Source organism: Canis lupus, chromosome 37 (genome assembly GCF_048164855.1).
Source record: "Canis lupus baileyi chromosome 37, mCanLup2.hap1, whole genome shotgun sequence".
Taxonomy (NCBI): Eukaryota; Metazoa; Chordata; class Mammalia; order Carnivora; family Canidae; genus Canis; species Canis lupus.
This window is the reverse complement of record NC_132874.1, coordinates 8,019,627-8,025,626: the sequence shown is the minus strand read 5'-3', so window position 1 is coordinate 8,025,626 and position 6,000 is coordinate 8,019,627. Positions and strand designations below refer to the sequence as shown.

General features: G+C 43.0%; 1 protein-coding gene across 1 annotated transcript in view; it reads right to left on the bottom strand.

Annotated features, from left to right (window-relative positions):
- Positions 1-465: 465 nt before the first annotated feature.
- The window catches only part of LOC140626024 (uncharacterized), a 148,490-nt gene continuing 142,955 nt past the window's right edge, over positions 466-6,000 (bottom strand). Inside the window, exon 6 of the mRNA XM_072813667.1 lies at positions 466-609. The gene's annotated coding sequence lies outside the window, so the exon portion shown is untranslated. The remainder of the gene's footprint in view (positions 610-6,000) is intronic.

The following is a 6,000-nucleotide window of genomic DNA, read 5'->3' as shown; positions in this document are numbered from 1 at the left end:
ACATGCCCTTTCCTCTTTGATTTGCCCTCCATTATACTTCACTTTGTCTCCAGTGGCACTGGAGTGGCCAAGGGCGTTTTTGGAATCTGGTAAATGGAAGTTTATTTTGGAATTAATGGGAATCTACTTAATCTGGCTCAAAGTCTATTCCAGGTATATTTAAGTTGCAGTGTAAGTATAGAAATGACTTTCCAGTGACTTTTCTACTACCCTTGTGCCAACTCACCTGGTATGCAAAAATGAAGGAGCAAGACCAAAGGCTCTAACTCAACATGTACAGGTCTTATGAGACCTGGCATTGTGATGCCAGGGGCGCACAGAAGAGAATGAAGTTTGAAATGCACCTGACAGAAGCTTCTCTGTGGGAATTCCTTGTAGCTGTAGACATGTAAACATGTAAGCAGACAATTTGTTCTCATCAACACCTAGTCAAAACAGAGACTGTCTTTTGTTGGTATGTACAATTATGAACGTGCCATGTATTTTTTCTTTTTATTATAGGAATCACTCAAAATGAGATCTTTCAAGATTCTTGTGTTTGTTGAGCTCAAGCTGTAGGAATCCCACGCAGAGTACATCATTTGCATTGTCTTCATTCTTTTATTCATCCTAACAATCAATAATTGAGAATTAATTTCGATTAACCATCCTGGAAGACCAAATTATGTTTTCATTCTCCCTAATAGAAAGTGATAGTCAAAATCATTGTCATATGAAGAGATGATCAAAATGTGCGTCACCAAAGAAAGAAAAAAAAAGGTATTAAAGAGATGTGTCAGACAACTAAAAAAATATATATTGTTATTTTCCTGGGCTTTGTACTATTTGTCAGCTTTTTAAAAATGCACATTATTATGGTTTATTTTATCATTCTAAAGAAATAGTTCCTGCTAAATTTTACATTTGTGTATTCTTCTCTTAATGAGAATGCCTGACATTTCACAACCTCAGGACCCACTAAACTTAAGTCCAGCCCTGAGGCTGCAGCTAGCATCACTCTACTGAATCAGCGTTAGTGTTACCCGGAGTTACCGGGTCTCACAGGGGAACTGCTCTCAATTTCAGTACTTGAAGGCATCTCTAGGGATAGGCCTCTATCCCTTGGCCCACTCCTCATACCAGTTCCCTCTTTCAAGGAACATAGTGTGAGTTCTCTGAGGCAAGAGGACAATATGGAGGCATGCTCTCACCTGTGCACACCATCCCTTCTCCCTTCCAACCAGCATTCCTGGACGCAGCATGAACACCTGCGTTCTAGCTCCCGCTCAGACGCCGTGCCAGGTGTTACTCTTGGGGGCCAATTGTCGGATTCAATAAAATCAGTCATTGTGCCTCCCCTGAGCTGGTCAGACAAGCCTGAACCTGGTCAACGTGCCAATTAAACCTCCAGACATGCCCGAACATGTCTGAAGTGACAGCAGCTACCCAGCTCAGACACTTGGCTTCCAGTCTTTCTAGCCAAAAAGTGCTTCCAGGTAATGAAATCTCACTCAATCCTGTAAGCAAGGGAACAGGATTCTTCCCCATGTTATAGATAAGGGGACTAGCTTGGAGAGCTTCTGTGACTTTCCAGGGTCATGTAACCAACAAGTCATAGGCTAAGTGCGGAAACCCAAACCTTCTGTCTCCTGAGCCTGTGCTCTTGCCATAGAGCTCCTCTGTGGCCCCAAGATGTGTTGAGATACAAAGCACTGACTTCCAAAGGGTTGGGCAAGGTGCAGACGCTGAAACATTAGCACAGCTGCAGAGAATTTTCAAGAGATTCAGGGCTGGTTTGCTGTTGTTGTTTTAAAGACATAATAGAGAAAAAAGGACTGGCACTTTCCAGTAATAATAGATATGAAATGGGCTACTTCTTGCTTGACCCATTTAATTCTTGACTGAGATACAATCAGATAAATGATTCTATAATGTTTTTCTACTTGAAACAATCATCAGTACCATAGAACCAGGTTGAGAAAGTGTGTCTCCTTTTTCCTTACCATTGATATTCACACTACACAAAAATACCAAAATGTACTCCAAGCTGTTGTAACATCAGTTCACCTACATCACAGATGAAAGAGTGGTGCCTAAGGCCATCGTACAGAGTGTAGTTAAAGGAGTAGATGGGAGAATGAGACGAGAATGTGATTTTAAACAGAGAGACAGAGCTGCTTTAACACACTGGAGGCATGATTCACAGTGGAAGAAATGACCCTTGGGAATATTTCTCTATGGGTCTTAGGTTGAGGAAGGTGAGCCCCACTCCCCCTACTCCTCCTCCCAGTGGCCACCTCAAAGGAAAGCAGAAACTGGAATGAGATACAATTCTGCATAAGAAAATAATGGGATTTTAGGAGTCATTCGCTGACAGCTTGAGATACTGGGGTGGGGTTTGTGAGAGCGCCAGGAAGAAAGAAAATAGAAGGAAAGTTTGAGGGAAAGAAAGGAGTCCAACTGGTGGCCAGAAAGCAGGAGCCAAAGTGGGAGATGGTGGCTTGGCAAGAGATGCTCTGAAATAAGAAAAGGTCATAGAAATTTAAAATAGGATAATCCATGATTCAGCTTGAAGATTTTTCCCTGGAGTGAAATGTAATGCTACCACCCTTGCATTGCTACCCTTTTCCCCAAAACCTCCAGTAAAATTCTGTCTTAAGTCCTCATTGGATGCTTCTGAGAGAAGGGGCTGATCTGGGATGAGAAGAGTCTCAGAAGCCGAGGAGCAAGGGCCAGGGGCAGCCCTGGGGACCCTGGAGAATGAAGCCCCTCAGAAAATTCAAAGAGTAGCAGAGATTACTTCTACAACATGTAAGACGGAGACTCAGACCATCTTATCTTGCTACTAAAGGATGACCACAGAATTGTGCAGAAATTGGAGATGTCTGGAATGCATAAGCAAAATATAAAGTACCTCACTAGTGAAGCTGACATTCTCTGAATCTTAGCATGAAGCAAGAGCAGAAGCTGAGAGATCCAAGACTAAAAGTGAGGGCCATAGCTAGTGGCAAGGTGAGGATTAACTCAGGTGATCTGCCTCCTGGTTCACAGCTTTTCCCAGAATACCACCTGTTGTGGGCTGAATGGTGTCTCCCCAAAATTCATAGTTTGCAGTCCTAACACCAGCACCTCAGAATGCACCTGTATTTGGAGATAGGGCTTTTTAAGAGGTAATTAAGTCAAAATGAGGTCATGGTAGTGGCCCTAATCTGACTAGTGTCCTTATAGGAAGAGGAGATTGAGACAGACACACAGAGGGATGACCATGTGGGGACACAGGGGAGAGGCAGCTGTCAGCAAGCGAAGGAGAGGCCTTAGAGAAAACCAACCCTGCTTACCCCTTGATCTTGGACTTCTAGCCTCCAGAACAGTGGGGCACTTATTCCTGTAATTTAAACCACCCAATCTAGGTACTTTGTTACAGTAGCCCTAGCAAATGTATACACCATACTCTATTCCATGGTCACAGGTCATTGAGGTCAGACAAGTCCTGTCCCCCACGTGCCAAAGTGGCCAAAAAAAAAAAAAAAAGAATCTCCTCATATGTCCCCGTATTTTAACTATCTTTCACTTTTTCATTCAGGAACTTTTCTGAAAGACCAGTCATTCTATACTTTTTTGATCTGTAGCAAATTCTTCTTCAAGCCCAAAGCCACTTTATGGGCCCGGCTCTCATCTTAATATCACAACCACCACAAGATCCCCCTAACGATCTCATCTTGCCACCTCTCCCCTCCCAAACACTTCCCACTCCAGGTTCCTTGTCCTAAAACCTGTTCTGGGCATTTTACATATAAAAGGAGACAACTTGCTTGCACATGGTATAAATGAGTTCATGCTGATAAGCGTGCATTGCCTATAGAGAGAATCAATATCTTTTCTAGCCTTGTCCAAAACAGGAGACAATAACTACTTAATTTCCTCCTGATACCTCCATTAAGGACTCAAGCCCAGGCTGTCCTCCACCCAGGTTACTTCAAGCAGATTTCCAAAAAATTATGTCTCTATTTACAAACCCACTTATTGGCTGCTCCAAAAGGAGCTCAAAGTTCCCATCAACTCAGATTTGCTCCTGACTTAAAGCCTCCTGTTTCCTGCTCATCTTCGCCTCAAATAGCATGGGAGCTTTGCTCTGTTCTGAGCTACTCTGTTCTTAAAACAGTGTTTTGAGTTCAGCATCTCCTGGATAGCTAGACACAGACGGGCACCCATGTGCCTGTGCTTCGCTACCATCTCTCCCAGCCGCTCTTGAAAATAGACTATAGTTATCGGTTCTGCCAAATACCACAGACATGCTGTCTCCTTCAGAGGGTCACCTCTAGGTCATTCTCATGAAAGGAGGGGTTATGTCGAAGTGAATGTGACAGCCAGAGAGCTGGTCTCAAATTGAGATGTGAGTCCCTGGGGTCAACCCACCAGGGTGCCTGCAAGTGTCTAGAGAAGCAAAAAAAAAAGTCTCTTCAAGGACAGGGTTAGAGTCAGCACAAGGGTCTTTCCAAATGAGTACCCCCTACTCTGCAGCCTGTGAACTCTGACCCACCGGAGACAGTGTCTGAAGGGGTCTTGACCCATTCTTTTACCATGGAAGACACAGACTCGTCCATTTACCGGAAGAATGTGGGGCTGGCGGTGAGTCTGCCCCAAGTCCATTGCCCTGTCTTCTCTCATCCTAGGCCCTCACGACTTGGGGGTTGGTGGGGAGCATATCTCACTAATAGATTTGAATCATATAACCTTCTGAAAATGCTAATGAGAATGAAAAGGGCCCCAGGAAGCATCAAAGTGCTGACATGACCAGGGATGTGTTTGAACCTGTGCAGGGCATATTTATCAGGCAATTTTCCGAGCATGCTGTGTCTCCTTGAAGATGCAACAAGCATATGAGCTTCTGGATAACATGAATCTGTTCAATGGCAGGATTATTTTAAGTTTCTTGGCTCCATCATCTATTGCTATAAGTTTTCCAAATCTTTTTTTTAGAGGTTGTTTCTGTCGGAAGGAACGGCAATGGGGCAAGAAAGTCTATAACTAACTTTTCTTTCTTTTTGTTTTTTTAGCTTCTGTTTGCTTCACATACATGGCTTATTCTCTGCCTCCTTCTTTGCCCTAACCATTCTACACTATCTCACAAACTCATAGAATCATAGAACTGATCACTGAAGAAGGACTTTGGAAACAATATGACCCATATGCCTCATTTTACAAATAAGGAAACTAAAACTCAGTGAAGAGAAATGAGTTGCCTAAGGTCACACTTCCAGAGGGTGGCAGGTCCCCTCACCACAATGCTCCTGCCACCAGCCAGTTTACCAACAGACCACTACACTTTCCCTGACCACTCCTTTGCTCTGCTTATTTCCAGCACTTCAAAGACTATGCAACCCGGATGTCCTATATTAGACATATTACATGATATAGAGTCCTTCTCTGGCTTTTTCACAAATATGAACAAAAACAAACTTGCATCTTAGTCTCCAGAAATCCTCCCACCCTGCACCCTTGGGTCTGAGCTTATTTTGGGCTCCCAACATTATAAGCGGTCCTCAGGGAGGGCAGTGGTACTGTATACTGGTTTTACTTTTGCAGTTAGACTATAAGAAATTGAAGGGGTAAGGTGAAATCAAGTCTTTTCATGCATTTTGCATAGAACCCAATTACAAGTTATGCCTATTTTTACAGAATCCAGAATATTTTCCTCCTTCATTCTCCCTTTCAAGCAAATAGAATATATATCTGCATATATTTTTAGACAATAATAGAGCAGAGTGGTTGAAATCTTGGGGTTCTGTTGTAGGACAGACTAGAGTTCAACCTCTATGCCACTCACTAGCTGGGTGATCTTGGATAAATTATTTTATCTATTATGCCTCCATTAATTGTTTACAATGAGTTGATAACAGCAGTCTCTACTTCATTAGGTTGTCACGAGAATTTATGAGGTCTCATAAGTGTGTGTTACAAGATGTCTGTATACACACACAAGCACACACACTCACACACACCCACAGAGTATATAAAACA